Below are 18827 nucleotides of genomic sequence, written 5' to 3'. Positions count from 1 at the left end.
GAGTGCAGCGAAATGCTTGTGCTTCTAGTTCCGACCGTGTAGTAATATCTAACAATTCCTAACAATTTCACAACAACTACCTCATACAAACAAGTGTAAAGGAATGAATAAGAATATGTACATATTAATATATGGATGAGTGATGGCCGAACGGCATTGGCAAGATGCAGTAGATGGTATAGAGTACAGTATATACATATGATATGTAATGTAGGGTATGTAAACATTATATAAAGTGACATTGTTTAAAGTGACTAGTGATACATTTATTACATTTATTTTTTTATTATTAAAGTGGCTAGAGATTTCTAAGGCTGCATGATGCAACTCCAATGTTCAGAACAGGTCGATTTGCCCCCCCCCCAATAATTACTTTAAATGTTTTTATTTTTTTAGTTAGGGCCCTGCAGGTAGCATATGAACACTTCATAAGCAATGGCAAAATGTAGGAAATTAGCTTTAAAGGTTGACTTTGGGCACAAAAAACAGTCGAACTCCTCCTTTCTCAATTTTCAAACATACATTTATAATTTAAAACATTTTTTTTTAAATTAGGTATGTTAAAAGCAGCTTTTCCGTCTCGCTTTTGGTGGTTCATCGATTTGTCATTCTGGTCATGCGCTCGCGACTGCGGTAGCTAGTTGATTAGCTAAGCTAGCCACTTGTAGCTAGCCAGTAACTCCTCCAGTATGTGTTGAGGTCATTTCACAGGATTTGTTTTTGCACAGAAACTGTAGAGATTGGTAAGAAATCTCACTTCTGTAGCCAAATATCTCATTCATGTTTTGTTTTTAAGCATTAAATGACCTGATATAACTATATTATATATATATATATATATTATATATTATATTTGTGGTTTTGTCCAAAGTCGACCTTTAAAGTAACTGTCCAGTGTTTCCAGATTTCTATGAAATATGACTTATAATTAATTACAATATGAGTGAAATAATTTTCCTTCCAATTTTTTTATTATTATTATTATTAAAGAGCAGCTTTTCTGTCACACCCTGATCAGTTTCACCTGTCCGTGTGTTTGTCTCCACCCCCTCCAGGTGTTGCTTGTTTACCCCAGTGTATTTATCCCTGTGTTTCCTGTCTCTCTGTGCCAGTGTATTTATCCCTGTGTTTCCTGTCTCTCTGTGCCAGTTTGTCTTATATGTCCAAGCCTTCTCTATTCTCTTTTTTTACCCCCTTTTTCGTGGTATCCAATTGTTAGTAGTTACTGTCTTGTCTCATCGCTACAACTCCCGTACGGGCTCGGGAGAGACGAAGGTCGAGAGCCATGCGTCCTCCGAAACACAACCCAACCAAGCCGCTGCTTCATTAACACAGCCCTCATCCAATCCGGATGCGCAGCCACACCAATGTGTCGGAGGAAACACTGTACACCTAGCGACCTGGTCAGCATGCACTGCTCCCGGCCCGCCACAGGAGTCGCGAGTGCGCGATGAGACAAGGATATCCCTACCGGCCAAACCCTCCCTAACCCGGACGACGCGAGGCCAATTGTGCGTCGCCCCATGGACCTCGCGGCCGGCTGCGACAGAGCCTGGGCTCGAACCCAGAGTTTCTGGTGGCACAGCTAGCACTGCAATGCAGTGCCTTTAGACCACTGCGCCACCCGGGAGGCCCTCTCTATTCTTTTTTTGCTAGTCCTCCCGGTTTTGACCCTTGCCTGTTTCTGGACTCTTTACCCGCCTGCCTTCTGCCTTGACCTCGAGCCTGCTTGCCACTCTGTACCTCCTGGACTCTGAACTGGTTTTGACCTTTTGCCTGTCCACGACCATTCTCTTGCCTACCCCTTTTTGGATCAATAAACATCTAAGACTCCAACCATCTGCCTCCTGTGTCTGCATCTGGGTCTCACCTTGTGCTCTGATACTTTTCTGTGTTGTAATGAAGTGTGTGTGTGTCCGTGTGTCCGTGTGTGTGTGTGTGTCCCAACAACAGAATGGTGTGGGCGTATACCAGTCATTAAAAATATTATTGCAGGTAGACCAGGTAGCCTAGTGGTTAGAGCGTTGGGCCAGTAACTGAAAGGTTGCTAGATCGAATCCCTGAGCTGACAAGGTAAAAATTAGTTGTTCTGCCCCTGAAGAAGGCAGTTAGCCCACTGTTCCTAGGCCATCATTGTAAATAAGAATGTGTTCTTAACTGACTTGCCTAGTTAAATAAAAATAAAGACTGCTGATTGGCCAGTTTATCCTCCTCAGGAGGATGACATCATCCTCTATGAGAAAATAGCAAGCATTTTTTAAATGGTCTGTTTGAGATACAAGTTTGAGGTGGGGTGTTTTTTCTAAAATTCATGCTTTGGCCACCAATACCAGTATAGGATGAGTCAACATTATTTGGGTATGAGCTTACAGAATATTAACTTTTAAAGTGAGATTTTCACTTCAAAACTGCAACATTTTCTCTCAGCATCATGGCAAAATGTGAAGAGTAGCAGAATATTACCTTAACTGTACATTTTTCTCAGACTCATGAAAATATGTGTAGAATAGCATTATAAAACTGCAGATTTTTCTCTCTGCCCCATGGCAAACTGTGTTGAAATGCAGGAAGTTAGCTGTTTTCCTAAAACATAACATAAATAGAGGCCAGTCAAAACTCTGTTTTCAGACGAAATTGCCTAATGATACGGGTTTATAAGAATACATGTTTCAACAAGCTCTATAGACTATGGGCTCTCCAACCCTGTTCCAGGAGTCTTGTTTCACCAAGCTCTGTAGGCTATGGGCTCTCCAACCCTGTTCCAGGTGTCTTGCTTCACCAAGCTCTGTAGGCTATGGGCTCTCCAACCCTGTTCCAGGGGTTATTTGGACACTTTAGGTGTGATACAAACATGATCAAAACATATAAGCCTATAGGCTAGGATACAAGTCGCAAAAAAATGCATGCACTGTTTATTTAGACTGCACACCAGGGCCGTTGCCAGAATTAATCCGTTGGACGGGCCTTTGATTTCCGTAGGTGGGCACGTTTTTTCACGGGACCTCCTCTGTGTGCACATGCTTGCACGTTCATAATTTTTTTATGGGTGTTATAGTAAAGACCATAGGCAGCTCCTGAGTTTCAAGTTTGGGGAGGCTTATAATTTATCCTACCATTTCTACCGATCTGTGTGCCAGTTATGATTATTTTTATATGCGCATTTTTGTGGAACAGTTTAATTTCAATAATAACGTCGTCTTTATTCAAAATCATTCTGACGTGGTTAATCATAAAATCTGAAGTAAAATTATACAAATCTAAAAGTTAAAATATGGGCAAATTGATACACTGTGGTCCATTGGCGGCTAGAGAAATTAGTGCATAGATAGCCTATAGGCCAATGCAGCAGTAGACCTATAACTTCCATGTCAACTAAGTAAAATACAACTAAGTAAAATACATAGGCCTAAAGCCGAAAAATAAAAACAGCAGGAAATATCTTGATGAAAATTCTGTTTCTTTCAATCACATTCATCTCTCTATTCCGACTGTCTGCCTCCCTTTCTATCTATCTTGCTAGTGAAGTGCCACATTGTATCAAAACATCAACTTGGTATGGCCCGAAGCCATAACTAACTTGCAACAGTTTCCTACATGCCAGTGAGCTCGCGACATACAGCAGTTTTAATGACTCAGGGCATTCAGAAAGTATTCAGACCCCTTGACTTTCTCCACAATTCGTTACATTACAGCCTTATTCTAACATGGATTAAATACAAAAAAATCCTCATCATTCTACACACAATACCCCATAATGACAATGGGTCCCTTTGCTATGAGACTCAAAATTCAAAATCCTGTTTCCATTGATCATCCTTGAGATGTTTCTACAACCTTGATTGGAGTCCACCTGTGGTAAATTCAATTGATTGGACATGATTTGGAAAGGCACACACCTGTCTATATAAGGTCCCACAGTTGACAGTGCATGTCAGAGCAAAAACCAAGTCATGTGGTCGAAGGAATTGTCCGAGACAGGATTGTGTATAAGCACAGATCTGGTGAAGGGCACCAAAACAATTCTGCAGCATTGAAGGTCCCAAAGAACACAGTGGCCTCCATCAGTCTTAAATGGAAAAAGTTTGAAACCACTAAGACTCTTCCTAGAACTGGCCGCCCGGCCAAACTGAGCAATCGTGGGAAAAGGCCTTGGTCAGGGAGGTGACCAAGAAACCGATGGTCACTTTGACAGAGCACCAGAGTTCCTCTGTGGAGATGGGAGAAACTTCCAGAAGGACAACCATCTCTGCAGCACTCCACCATTCAGGCCTTTATGGCAGAGTGGCCAGACGGAAGCCACTCTTCAGTAAAAGGCACATGACAGCCAGCTTGGAGTTTGCCAAAAGGCACCTAAAGACTCTCAGACCATGAGAAACAAGATTCTCTAGTCTGATGAAACCAAGATTGAACTCTTTGGCCTGAATGCCAAGCGTCACGTCTGGAGGAAACCTGGCACCATCCCTACGGTGAAGCATGGTGGTGTGAGCATCATGCTGTGGGGATGTTTTTCAGCTGCAGGGACTGGGAGACTAGTCAGGATAGAGGGAAAGAACAGAGCAAAGTACAGAGAGATCCTTGATGAAAACCTGCTCCAGAGCGCTCAGGATCTCAGGGTGAATGTTCACCTTCCAACAAGACAACAACCCTAACACAGGAGTGGCATCAACCCCACCACAGGAGTGGCTTCGGGACAAGTCTCTGAATGTCCTTGAGGGGCCAAACAAGAGCCCGGACTTGAACCTGGTCAAACATCTCTGGAGAGACCTGAAAATAGCTGTGCAGCAATGTTCTTCATCCAACCTGACACAGAGCTTGAGAGGATCTGTAGAGAAGAATGGGAGAAACACCCCAAATACAGATGTGCCAAGCTTGTAGCCTCATACCCAAGAAGACTCAAGGCTGTAATTGTTGCCAAAGGTGCTTCAACAAAGTACTGAGTAAAGGTTCTGAATACTTACGTAAATGTTTTTCTAAAATTTTTCTAAAAAACTGTTTTTGCTTTGTCATTATGGGGTATTGTGTGTAGATTGATGAGGAAAAAAAGCAATTTAATCTATTTTAGAATAAGGCTGCAACGTAACAAAATGTGGAAAAAGTCAAAGGGTCTGAATACTTTCCGATGCACTGTATATGGTATCATCAGATCATGATATTATGGTCTTTCATACCAAGGTTTGGTGATTATGGAGGCTGGCGGTGTTGGAATGATGTTTCAACAAAAATATTTCAAATCATTCGCAATGGATGTTAAAAAAACAGACTGACTTACTGTGTGAGGTGAAGAATTTTTTTATGAGAATCTCATTTTATTTGTGGGTGGACGTGGTGAGTTAAGACAATCAGAAATCAGACATTGCCAAATGGGCACTTTCCTACATTAACTTGTTTCTCACAAGTGTAGGAGGTTGTGAATTTTGCAAACAACGTTTCCATTCCGAGAATGAGAACGGTAAATTACTGTAATTAATACATGCATTAACAGAAATGAATGTAACAAAATGACTGGAGATTAACGGTACATTTTCTAGGCCTACTGGTGACATAGAGTTGAAGTCGGAAGTTTACATACACTTAGGTTGGAGTCATTAACTTGTTTTTCAACCACTCCACAAATTTCTTGTTAACAAACTATAGTATTGGCAAGTCGGTTAGGACATCTACTTTGTGCATGACACAAGTCATTTTTCCAACAATTGTTTACAGACAGATTATTTCACTTATAATTCACTGTATCACAATTCCAGTGTGTCAGAAGTTTACATACACTAAGTTGACTGTGCCTTTAAACAGCTTGGAAAATTCCATAAAATTATGTCATGGCTTTAGACGCTTCTGATAGGCTATTTGACATAATTTGAGTCAATTGGAGGTGTACCTGTGGATGTATTTCAATGCCTACCTTCAAACTCCGTGCCTCTTTGCTTGACATCATGGGAAAATCAAAAGAAATCAGCCAAGAACTCAGATTTTCTTTTTTAGACCTCCACAAGTCTGGTTCATCCTTGGGAGCAATTTCCAAACGCTTGAAGGTACCACGTTGATCTGTACAAACAATAGTAACCAAGTATAACACCATGGGACTACGCAGCCTTCATACCACTCAGGAAGGAGACGCGTTCTGTCTCCTAGAGATGAACGTACTTTGGTGCGAAAAGTGCAAAGCAATCCCAGAACAACAGCAAAGGACCTTGTGATGATGCTGGAGAAAACAGGTACAAAGGTATCTATATCCACAATAAAACGAGTCCTATATCGATATAACCTGAAAGGCCGCTCAGCAAGGAAGAAGCCACTGCTCCAAAACCGCCATAAAAAAGCCAGACTACAGTTTGCAACTGCACATGGGGACAAAGATCGTACTTTTTGGAGAAATGTCCTCTGGTCTGATGAAACAAAAACATAACTGTTTGGCCATAATGACCATCGTTATGTTTGGAGGAAAAAGGGGGAGGATTGCAAGCCGAAGAACACCATCCCAACCGTGAAGCACAGGGGTGGCAGCATCAATATTGTGGGGGTGCTTTGCTGCAGGAGGGACTGGTGCACTTCACAAAATAGATGGCATCATGAGGAAGTAAAATTATGTGGATATATTGAAGCAACATCTCAAGACATCAGTCAGGAAGTTAAAGCTTGGTCGCAAATGTGTCTTCCAAATGGACAATGACCACAAGTATACTTCTAAAGTTGTGGCAAAATGGCTGAAGGACAACAAAGTCAAGGAATTGGAGTGGCCATCACAAAGCCCTGACCTCAATCCTATAGAACATTTGTGTGCAGAACTGAAAAAGTGTGTGCGAGCAAGGAGGCCTACAAACCTGACTCAGTTACACCAGCTCTGTCAGGAGGAATGGGCCAAAATTCACCCAATTTATTGTGGGAAGCTTGTGGAAGGCTACCCAAAACATTTTTCCCAAGTTAAACAATTTAAAGGCAATGCTACCAAATACTAATTGAGTGCATGTAAACTTCTGACCCACTGGGAATGTGATGAAAGAAATAAAGGCTGAAATAAATCATTCTCTCTACTATTATTCTGACATTTCACATTCTTAAAATAAAGTGGTGATCCTAACTGACCTAAGACAGGGAATTTTTACTAGGACTAAATGTCAGGAATTGTGAAAAATGGAATTTAAATGTATTTAGCTGAGGTGTATGTAAACTTCCGACTTCAACTGTATGTAGTGGGACATTGATTAAAAAAAATAACAATCAAAGGGCAAACAATTCACATAATGAAACAATTAATGCGCAATAATTGTTAGGAGACCACTGAGCGCATTCTAGAGAGCTGAGTGCATGCATTCTGGAGAGAGACATCTTCTCCACCCACCCTTCCTCTCCTTCTTGTTGCAACATTTTATATTATACTCAATACATATTATCTTCACACATTTTAGTTGCTTGTCACTGACAGACGCATCTCAATCAGCTAAACATATTGCCGTTCATGTTGCCAAATTCCGTGATTCCCAAATAAGCATAGACTTACACACTTGTGATTTGAAACTATCCATAGCAACATTTTTAAAACAAGCTAATGATCCTGTGTGGCTAAGTCATGCTCTCTGGTGAAATATTTTGAATATTTTTATTTAGACAGTAGTAATTATTTACTGAGCAAAAATATAAACGCAACATGCAGAGCATCCCAAACATACTCAATGGGTGACATTTCTGGTGAGTATGCAGACCATGGAAGAACTGGGCCATTTTCAGTTTCCAGGAATTGTGTTCAAATCCTTGCGATATGGGGCCATGCATTATCATGCTGAAAAATGAGGTGATGGCGGCAGATGAATGGCATGACAATGGGCCTCAGGATCTCATCACGGTACAGCATCTCTGTGCATTCAAATGTCATCAATAAAATGCAATTGTATTCGTCGTCTGTAGCTTATGCCTGCCCATACCATAACCCACCATGGGGCACTCTGTTCACAACGTTGACATCGGCAAACCACTTGCCCACACAACACCATACACGTGGTGTCACGCCCTGGCCTTAGTTATCTTTGTTTTCTTTATTATTTTAGTTAGGTCAGGGTGTGACATGGGGAATGTAGGTGTTTTTGTCATGTCTAGGGGTTTTGTATGTTTATGGGGTTTTGTCTAGTCTAGGTGTTTGTATGTCTATGGCTGCCTAGATTGGTTCTCAATTAGAGGCAGCTGTTTATCATTGTCTCTGATTGGGAGCCATATTTAGGCAGCCATATTCATTGGGTATGTCGTGGGTGATTGTCTATGTGTAAGTTGCCTGTGTCTGCACTTGTCATTATATAGTTTCACGTTCGTTTGTTGTTTTGTAAGTCTGTTTAAGTATTCTTCATTACATTATAATAAATAGAAGAATGTATTTATATCATGCTGCGCCTTGGTCCTCCTCTCTTCAATGTTACGACGAACGTGACACGTGGTCTGCGGTTGTGAGGCCAGTTGGACGTACAGCCAAATTCTCTAAAACGACATTGGAGGCGGCTTATGGTAGAGAAATTAACATTAAATTCTCTGGCAACGGCTCTGGTGGACATTCCTGCAGCTAATTGCACGTTCCTGGAAAACTTGAGACATTTGTGGCATTCTGTTGTGTGGAAAAACTGCACATTTTAGAGTGACCTTTTATTGTCCCCAGCACAAGGTGCACCTGTGTAATGATCATGCTGTTTAATCAGCTTCTAGATATGCCACCCCTGTCAGATGGATGGATTATCTTGGCCAAGGAGAAATGCTCCCTAACAGGGATGTAAACAAATTTGTGCACAACATTTGAGAGAAATAAGCTTTTTGTGAATATGGAACATTTCTGGGATCTTTTATTTCAGCTCATGAGACATGGGACCAAAACATTTGTTGCATTTATATTTTTTTACAATGTAGTAGGCCTCGCCTATAGAAAGCTTATGGGATCCTCCTCTTTTTAATATAGGCCATCAAAACTCTGTTTTCATAGTATAGCCTGTAGAAATGTTGTACAACATGGGCTTATATGAACACAATATATTCCGCTCAAACTCTGAATTCCAGGGCTCTCATGAAGTGTTTGATTTGATTTTCAATTGCATTTGCATTTTGCATTGATGCCAGAGTGATTAGCGGGACAACAGAGCGCTGAGTACCAGGCCATTAACGACTGGCCGTTAGCAAGTTTGGTAGGCTGCTAATGACCACCAGCACGCCGTTTTGAAGAAGCCTATATACCTCAACAGTCACGTGGAATTTGACTGTGGTCATGACTCGTGACTGCCGGTGTGGCGGTTGGTTCAACGTAATTTCATTGAAATAACATGGAAACAACGTTGATTCAACTAGAGTGTGTCTAGTGGGACAGTAACAGCCTTACTAACAACTTTCCCCCTTGACCACTTCCCCAGCACTCAAAGGCCCTTTCAGATGTCTCCACTCCAGGCCTTACTCTGAGGAGGCTTGTAGAAGATGGAGGGACCTCTAACCACCGCTTCACGTTTTTTGGGTTGTTCATGGTTGTTGTAACAGCGACTGTTCCATTTATCTCTAGTGGGTATTGCCATCCCTTTGTAGTTTTGAGGGAGGTGGGGAGATCAGAGGTAATGAAAGTCTTCTATACCCTCTCCCAAAGTCTGCATTTGCAAACTATTTATTCAGGAACATCTTGTTATTGTCAGGAAGCTGGTGTTATTAGCAAAGATAATATTGTGTTGTCTGTAACACCATAGGTGTTTTCCTTTGGCTTCTTCTTGTTTTTGTTGTTTTTTGTACCCATTTTTCTCCCCAATTTCGTGGTATCTAATTGGTAGTTAGGGTCTTTTCCCATCGCTGCAACTCCCGTGTGGACTTTGGAGAGGCGAAGGTCGAGAGCCGTGCGTCTTCCAAAACATGACTCGTTTGGCTTCTTTATGGACCTTTTTCAAGGTCCTTCAATCAATTTGTGGGGTCATTTGCCACTCTAATGATTTGATAGTAGCCACTGTCATGTTGACGCCTGGTGAGATTGGAAGTAAATAACACAAGGCTGTTGTGTCAGCAGCAGAGCTATATTTACCTGCTCACGTTTGTGATCAGTATTTTATCCTTATGAGGTCAAATGACATCTTCCTAGGCATCTACTTAATTCTTCTTGTTTGGAGTGGTTCAAAAAACAAGCATGAACAGATTCAATATCTCAGACTGTGTATGTTACATGTTGAAGGGTCTCTTATAAGTGGTAATACAGTAACGGTCATCATGCAGTACATACAATGCAACATTTGGGAGTAGATATCCTACAACAAGGGAAAATTAAAACCAAGGCCATAAAAATATGTACAAACTAAATACATTTTTTCCAATCTCTTTATTTGATCAGGTGGGGAGAGCAAAGAACAGACATCATTTTTGCTTTAGAGAGAAAAAGCAGGTTGTAAGATGACATGTCAAAGGAAAGTCGATTCTGTAACAAACCGTCCTACCAGTAACCACCATCATAACCAAGCTCTGACTCAAGGCAGACGTTTACTAAGGTGACACCTAGCTGCTTTTAAAAATGTAAAGTAAAGTTGGAGCTGTGTTTTGAACATAGGCAGACTAGTAACACACCTCTTTCTGACTGTTGCTCCTTCAATGGGACCAACGGGATGCTAAAGGTGTAGGGAAAGAGGTGATTCATTGCAGGCTTTCTTTCATCACATAGAAATGCATTGTGACTGGAGAGGGTTGACAGAGAGGTACAAAACAGATGCCTCTTTCCATTGCGCTTTAGATTGAGTAGCCATGGCACACACATCTTCACTACAAGACATTTATGTTCTCTGACATTTGGTCAAATATTTATGGGTTCAAGCGATTCATTTTAAACATATTGCTTATCCATAGCTCCTTGTTTCAGTCAAAAACAATATTTAGGTCACTTTAGGAATGTGAAAGATTACCAAAAACATCCTACCATTTAAAGTGCAGAATTTGAAAGTTCTGCCTCTTCTTTAAAAGCCATTATAATTTACTCAATGGACACAAATCTGTATAGCCCTATTTGCTGAAAGACAAAAAATGACAATCAAAGAAAACTACTGTTTTTTGAGGCACGGAACACTTTCCAACAGTTTTACATTGACCATTGGCCTTCTTTAAGCCTTAAGAAAACGTCCAACTCTACAAAACAAGAAACCCACAATAAACCAAGATGTTGTTCTGTAGATTCAGCTCCACCAAGATGTGATTGGTGGAATTCTCCTGCCTCAAGAAGGAGGAGGGAGGGAGGCCTCCTGGGACTGTCCTCTGCCGAAATAACATTAGAGGGATCTGAGGAACAGATGGGGGATTGAAGATGTGATAAAAAAAGATCCTTGTTGTGCTGGCCTGCCCTGGCCTGTTATTAATTCCGGATGCTTTTCATGTGGCAATGCACAGTCTCTGAACACTGGAGAGACAATGGCGCCAGCTGCATCAATTCCAGATGACTGAGATGGAGCTGCTGCTGTTGTCTGTAACATACCCATTTTGGGGTTTAGGTTATAGAATGTTTGCCTGTCAAACTAGACTGAAAAAATACCCAAAGCACAGGAGTTAACATGTTAGCAAGGAGCTTCAATCAACAGTGGTACATTCAGAGGTGGAAAACTACTCAATTGTCATACTTGAGTAAAAGTAAAGATACCTTCATAGAAAATGACTCAAGTAAAAGTGAGACACCCAGTAAAATATTACTTGAGTAAAAGTCTAAAAGTATCTGGTTTTAAATGTACTTAAGTACAGTGGTGGAAAAAGTATACTTGTCATACTTGAGTAAAAGTAAAAATACATAAAATTCCTTATATTAAGCCAGAGGCACACTCCGCCACTCAGACATAATTTACAAACGAAGCATTTGTGTTTAGTGAGTCTGCCAGATCAGAGGCAGGGACGTTCTCTTGATAAGTCTGTGAATTGGACCATTTTCCTGTACCGCTAAGCATTCAAATTGTAACGAGTTCTTTTGGGTGTCAAGGAAAATGGAGTAAAAAGTGTACTATTTTCTTTAGGAATGTAGTAAAGTAAAAGTTGTCAAATATAAATAGTAAAGTAAAATACAGATACCCTCAAAAACTCCTTAAGTAGTACTTTAAAGTATTTTTACTTACTGTAAGTACTTTACGCCACTGGGTAAATTAGCCCTCATGAAAAAGTACTACTGAATTATTATACAAAACCTATTCGTGCAGTAGTGACTATGTAGAGACTTGTAAGGATTGTGTAGATGATGCACTACTCAAGATACACAAGTAGTGTTTTGTAGTGTTCAGCATGAAAACAGTAGTGATTACAGTAGTAATCAGGTAGAGCTTTTTACTACATGATGCATGTAGTAAATATGTAGTCAAAATTCTACAGCTTTTCTACACAGGCTTTTCAATAGTAATCAGGTATAGGTTTTACTACTTGATGTTGGTAGGAAATAAGTCATTTCAACACTATTGCCAGATTACACAGGCTTTTCTCAACCGCAGATGAAGGCAAAATAGGAAGTAGTTGGTTGTTGTTGGCTAGCTACTGTTTTTGACAATTCCGAATGTAATCATCTTCCATCCTTCATCATCCTGTCTTTCATATCCTTTATGTGGGCACCATCTGTAAGTTTAACTCTTGTTTATGTTTTCTGAATAGTTTCATGTTGTTGTATAGCAGTTTATATAAACTTTTTACCACAACAAAAAGATTGCTAGCCAAAACGGTGTTGTGTTTAGCCTAGTTGTTTGCTAGCCCCATTGGAATGTAGCTATGTAGCCTCTGTTTTCGTCATGCTAGCTAATAAGTATGTGTGCTTGTATGCAAATGTTTTTCTGTGTTGTCTTATATGACCTCTGATAGCAAATTATTGATAATGGCTTATATTTTGTTGTCTCTGGTGCTTGTCTTTATTTTCTAAAAGATTACGTGGTGGAGAAACGTGGCTGCAACAAAAAAGAGAATCTGAAGATAGTTAAAAACCTTTTAAGGATCGGACCCTTTTTTTCCAATTTTCACCTTAAATGACATACCCAAATCTAACTGCCTGTAGTTCAGGCCCTGAAGCAAGGATATGCATATTCTTGATACCATCTGAAAGGAAACACTTTGAAGTTTGTGGAAATGTGAAGGGAATATAGGAGAATATAACACGTTAGATCTGGTACCATCATCTTTGAAATGCAAGAGAAAGGCAATAATGTATTATTCCATCCCAGGTGCAATTTAGATTTTGGTCACTAGATGGCAGCAGTGTATGTGCAAAGTTTTGGACTGATCCAAGGAACCATTGCATTATGTTACATTTTTGGATCAAGACTGCCCAAATGTGCCTAATTTGTTTATTAATAACTTTTCAAGTTCAAAACTGTGCACTCTCCTCAAACAATAGCGTGGTATTATTTCACTGTAATAGCTACTGTAAATTGGACTGTGCAGTTAGATTAACAAGAATGTAAGCTTTCTGCCAAAATCAGATATGTCTATGTCCTGGGAAATGTTCTTGTTACTTACAACCTCATGCTAATCGCATTAACGTACGTTAGCTCAACCGTCCCATGGGGGACCCACTGATCCTGAAGAAGTCAAAGCTGAATGAAGACAAGGCCTCAAAGGGATTAACAAAAGTGTAAATATGTCATTTAATCAGTGGCGATTCGTCATTCAGGGCAGTTTTTGAGCACCACACTTTTAGGTAAAATAAATAAATATACAGTATATAAAAAAATTTGGTGGGGCTTGCCTGTTTTGCATATTATTTTGGCATTAATACATGTTACATATCAGTTTGCAAACAATGTAAAAAAAAAAATATCATTGAGTTAATAAAGCCGCATACAAACATGGTCTCTTTTTTGTTTTCATGAGTAAGGTAGCTTCAAAATGCAGGTGTTTCAGCCTGGCTCAGTGCTCTCTGTGGTGGTGGGGCAAGCCAGCAGAAAATAGTGTTGCAGCGTGATTGGCTCAGTGTTCTGTCACTCATGGGGACACTACATCACTGCCAAGTCTAAGGGCAGAGCTAGAAAATTATATCCCCTTGGGTGCTACCATAGAGTTACATTAGAAGTGCCCATCCAAGAAGGCTCAAGGTCATTGGCCACAGGTAAAATGATTTCAAATCACGTTATATGTACAGTAGTTTTGATTGGACTGATCATGTCAACATCATACTTCCAAAATCTTAGCTAGCAGTCATCATCATGGATCAAGTTGATAATCTACTGGCAAATCCTTTTTAATCCTTGTCATATGAAGAGAAATAGTAAAGATAAAACATATCAGTGCTCATCGGCCATTGGACATAAACATTACACAACAAGTTGGAAATCACGAATTCAAAAACGAGTGGTTTGGAAGGAATCAGTGACAGTGGCTAACTGCAACCATTGCAAAGCAATCACCGGCCTGCTATTCAGTGGAGTAGCTGTGTGGTCACAGAACTTGTTCTCAACTGGCCTACCTGGTTAAATAAAGGTTAAATCATATATATTTTTTTAAATCTGGGATTAAGGGGCTCTTTTACAAGTTTAAAATGATAAACATTCAACCTTGGCCATGCTGTCAATGAAGCATGATTTGTGCCGCGCTCAAAACAACTGTTAACTCGGAACTGCGAAAACTTGACATCAGTGAGTTCAAGACAACTGGGAAGTCGGGAATAAACGAGATCCGACTGGGAAAATAAGTTTTGAACGGTCATCCAACTCGGAATTGTAAATCCGGCCTTTTTCTAGAGCTATGACCTGAAGATCAATGTCGTCATCATGATTCTACCTTGTTTTTTACAGAGTCCCCAGTTGTTTTGAAAGCACCATAAATCCAGAGAATGCCAGACTTTGATGACAAAATTTGCCCACGAAGGACCGCCGTGCCCACCTTCCTGTTCAAGTGAGCACAACACAACAAGGTGAGCCCAAAAGGTATTGTATGCTGCTGCGTAAATGATGTAATATGCCAGGGAGATATTTATACTGTAGCTAAGAAAGTAATACTAAGTGTATGTTGTGTAGTAAGATGTTAGTAGCCCATGTGCCTCACCCTAATAATTTGGTCTATTTACCCCTCTTAATTTCTTCTACTTCGTTGTGCACATGTAGCCTATAACCTGTTTTAGAGAAATGTAATCATTGAATAATGTAAGAGCTTTCATTGTCTGCTTATATGCCCCCTTTATTTATCCTACGGTTCTGACTTGGGGTACAGGGAGAACACTGTAAGAACGGCCCATGTTCTGAATTCTGTCCCTGTACATTTCAAAAGTGCAAAACAAATAGTTATATTGACTAGGTCCGTCCTAGCTCGCTCATTAATGTCTTAATCAAAATTACGGATTGCCTCTAATCCGCTTGTCGTCCCCTTATGCCATAGTTTGTACATCTTAATTGTCATTAGAAACCACATTTGGAAGTCAACCATATCAGCTATGGCAAGTCAGCCATATCAGCTATGTTGTTCTAAAAGGCAGTAAATGAGGCTGAATGAACTGTTTCACTGTGAGACTAAGCTCCGCTGATAGCCAGGTGTGGCAGTGGTAAGATGTTGGGACTGCTGTTGAGACAGCTTTATGTAGGCCATTTGTGGGCACTGTTTGCTTCAGTGCAATTAATGTATTGTTTAGTGTTGTGTTGTGTAATGACTTTGCTGGCATGTATCCCACTTTTTTTTCAGTAGTGATCAGTAGTGACATAACACTTCACACACAAATGGCAGTAGTTATTCATTAGGGATTGAGTAGGCATAGAGCAGTAATGTGAAGGCATTACATAGTTATTCAATAGTGAACATGTAGGAATTGTGTCGGTATGTGTAGGTATTAAAGGATCGGACCCTTTTTTTCAATTTTCGCCTAAAATGGCATACACAAATCTAACTGCCTGTAGCTCAGGCCCTGAAGCAAGGATATGCATATTCTTGGTACCATTTGAAAGGAAACACTTTGAAGTTTGTGGAAATGTGAAAGGAATGTAGGAGAATATAACACAATAGATCTGGTACAAGATAATACAGAGGAAAACCAACCATTCTTTTGTATTTGTTTTGTACCACCATCTTTGAAATGCAAGAGAAAGGCCAAAATGTATTATTCCAGCCCAGGTGCAATTTAGATTTTGGCCACTAGATGGCAGCAGTGTAAGTGCAAAGTTTTAGACGGATCCAATGAACCATTGCATTTCTATTAAAATGTTTGTTTTAAGACTGCCCAAATGTGCCTAATTTGTTTATTAATAACTTTTCATGTTCAAAATTGTGCACGCTCCTCAAACAATAGCATGGTATTATTTCACTGTAATAGCTACTGTAAATTGGACTGTGCAGTTAGATTAACAAGAATGTAAGCTTTCTGCCAGTATCAGATATGTCTATGTCCTGGGAAATGTTCTTGTTACTTACAACCTCATGCTAATCGCATTAGCCTATGTTAGCTCAACCGTCCCGTGGAAGGGACACCGATCCCGAAGAAGTTTAAGTAGCAGATACCCAAAAGCTCAGTAGTCATCAAGGAAGAATTATGTATTGACTTGAATAGGAAATATGTAGTGTTCACCAGTAGTGAAACGTCTCAATGTATCACTCATTACTACTTAAATTACTATATAAATCACTACTGGTTTACTACACATCTCAATAGCAATCAAGTAGTAAAACCAGTAGGTTTTGTGTAGATCTCAGGTAGTAGTAATGAGTAGTAATCCAGTAGTACTTCTCCATTTCTGGTGTTTAAGTTTGAGACATAGAATGCAGCCATTGAGAGAACTCACCAGATGTGTAGCCATCAAGGTGAAGACCTGTCTTCAGTTCGTGTCTGGAAGAAAAGAGAGAAAAGAGGGTGCATAAAAGCTTACATGCGGGGGGACATTAATCATTTAGGGAGATATCATGCTATGAATAAATGAATAAACTCACGTCTCTTCATTTGAAAAGACCCGCCTCAGATCTGAGAGCTTCTACGCACAGGTAGGGTGAAAGTTCACACTAATACAATAAAGCCTATTTCATTCATCCTGAGTCTTTTGTGTGTGTTCCTTTATTGACCCATATTTATGAGGCCCTGCACGACTCCATTGAACTGGTAGGCTTGGGGAGGTAATGCATTTATAATAACCTTCCACAGAGCTGATGGATTGTTGTTCTGCCACTAAATCATTTAGTGGGAGCAGCGTAGTGGTGAGTACTTGAAAGCTTAATGTGGAACGGGCATACATCTTCTCACTTCATGCATCTCTACTTCTGCCACATGTTCCATTTTCCCTCCCTCTCTCTTCCCCTCCTCCTCTTGCATTCCTTTCCACATCTTGAAATATCAGACAGCATTCAGTTCTGTGGCTACTTGTTATTTTACTTTTATGTACCATGTAGACTGTAGACTAGAGCTACGTCTGCTGTGAGGGTTGTTATTTCTTAGGGTCCACTCCATTGCTCTTCATGTAGGGCACCTCATTGGCATCATCAACATTGTGCCTGAAATGGGAGATGAGGGACATTCATCAATCCAGTGTTGTTGATGTTAGCACATATTGAAGCTTCATTACAATTCTTGACTTGTCAGTAAGACTGATAAAACTATGGATCCTAATTTGATATAATCAGATAATGAATATTTGTCCATGCTTTTGAGCTTGATATGTTGCTGCAGCCACATGACATTATGTGCTGTTGCCATGTGAGATGTCATGCAGGGCCAGGGGGGCTGAGAGGATTGCACTTAGAGTCAATTAGCAGCCCTCTGCTCAAGAGCTCAGATGCATTTTTGAGCTCAGATGCAAGAGCTCAAGAGCTCAGATGCATCCCTACATTAGATGCAATTTTGTTAATATATAGTCACTCTGTCAGGGACACTCAAATTAGTATGATATGTTGTGTTTTGTGTGGTTACATAAGACAGAAGGTTATTTAAGGAGGGAGGTATAACATGAACGTCTACCAACCCAAAGGTTGCATGTTCGAATTTCATCATGGACAACTTTAGCATTTTAGGTAATTAACAACTTTGCAACTACTTAGCACCACAAATTATAATACATACCATACCAAACGTAGCATATCATACTAATGTGAGTGTCAAAGATTTTTGTTTACTATGTTACGTCTACCCCTGAGTCCAGGTTGCAGCCGCAGCGCTAACCTGGAAACTTTCCACTTGATGTTCGATCAAGATTGTGTATTATTTGAGGAAGACAAGCCATGACTTTCAGGATAGTTTCAGTGATATAGCATAATTTATCTACCATTTAGATGATTACCCCTTAGAGTAATCACATTTTGATCAATGTTTGATTTCATGTTTGATTGGTAATTAGATATCTGTTCAAATAATTTACATTCAGTGCTATTGGGATATTTGCTGTAATTTTCCATGAAGGGCATGAGAACACTTACAAACAGTACACAAATTCCATGGCAGTATCAAAATACACTACCGTTAACAGTTCTGATGCACTGTGTGACATAACACCGTGATGCAAGAGGTAAGTACAAAGCAACCAAAAACTATTAAAACATATATATATATCGAACCAACCAAGATACATTTCACAAAATCTGTCACCCTTACCTGTACATGTGACCAGATACATTTGGCTCTGTGTATTATCAACTAGGTTTTCCCTCAAGAAGTGAACGTGACCAGAGCAAGAGGGAGAGGATGATAAAGAGTAAAAACAAGAGTACTTACGGTTCGACTCGGTTTGAGAACTTTCTGTATAGGATGACAGCAATAGTGGTGAGGACCATCGTAGTGGTGCACATGGTCCTATCACATGTATCCCGTTTTGGGACTGCAGCTGGGTTAGAACACTGGGACCATTCCTCCCATTGAGGGAGAGTAGAATGATTCCTGTGGCTCTCAAGCTAGTGGCAAGATTAGCCTGTGGGATTAGCTCAGATCAGGG

The 18827-nt window shown here is 40.1% G+C and overlaps 1 long non-coding RNA gene across 1 annotated transcript; it reads right to left on the bottom strand.

The window, feature by feature from the left end:
* Positions 1–10345: 10345 nt before the first annotated feature.
* On the bottom strand, positions 10346–18827 carry LOC120034567. Its single transcript, XR_005474045.1, has 4 exons — positions 18611–18827; positions 17289–17397; positions 16698–16741; positions 10346–11438 (listed from the first exon to the last, which is right to left on the bottom strand). It is a non-coding gene; the product is annotated as an uncharacterized LOC120034567 (long non-coding RNA).

This window comes from Salvelinus namaycush, chromosome 41, assembly GCF_016432855.1.
Source record: "Salvelinus namaycush isolate Seneca chromosome 41, SaNama_1.0, whole genome shotgun sequence".
Classification (NCBI taxonomy): domain Eukaryota; kingdom Metazoa; phylum Chordata; class Actinopteri; order Salmoniformes; family Salmonidae; genus Salvelinus; species Salvelinus namaycush.
Note: the sequence above shows the minus strand (reverse complement) of the source record. Positions and strands in the feature narration are given on the sequence as shown.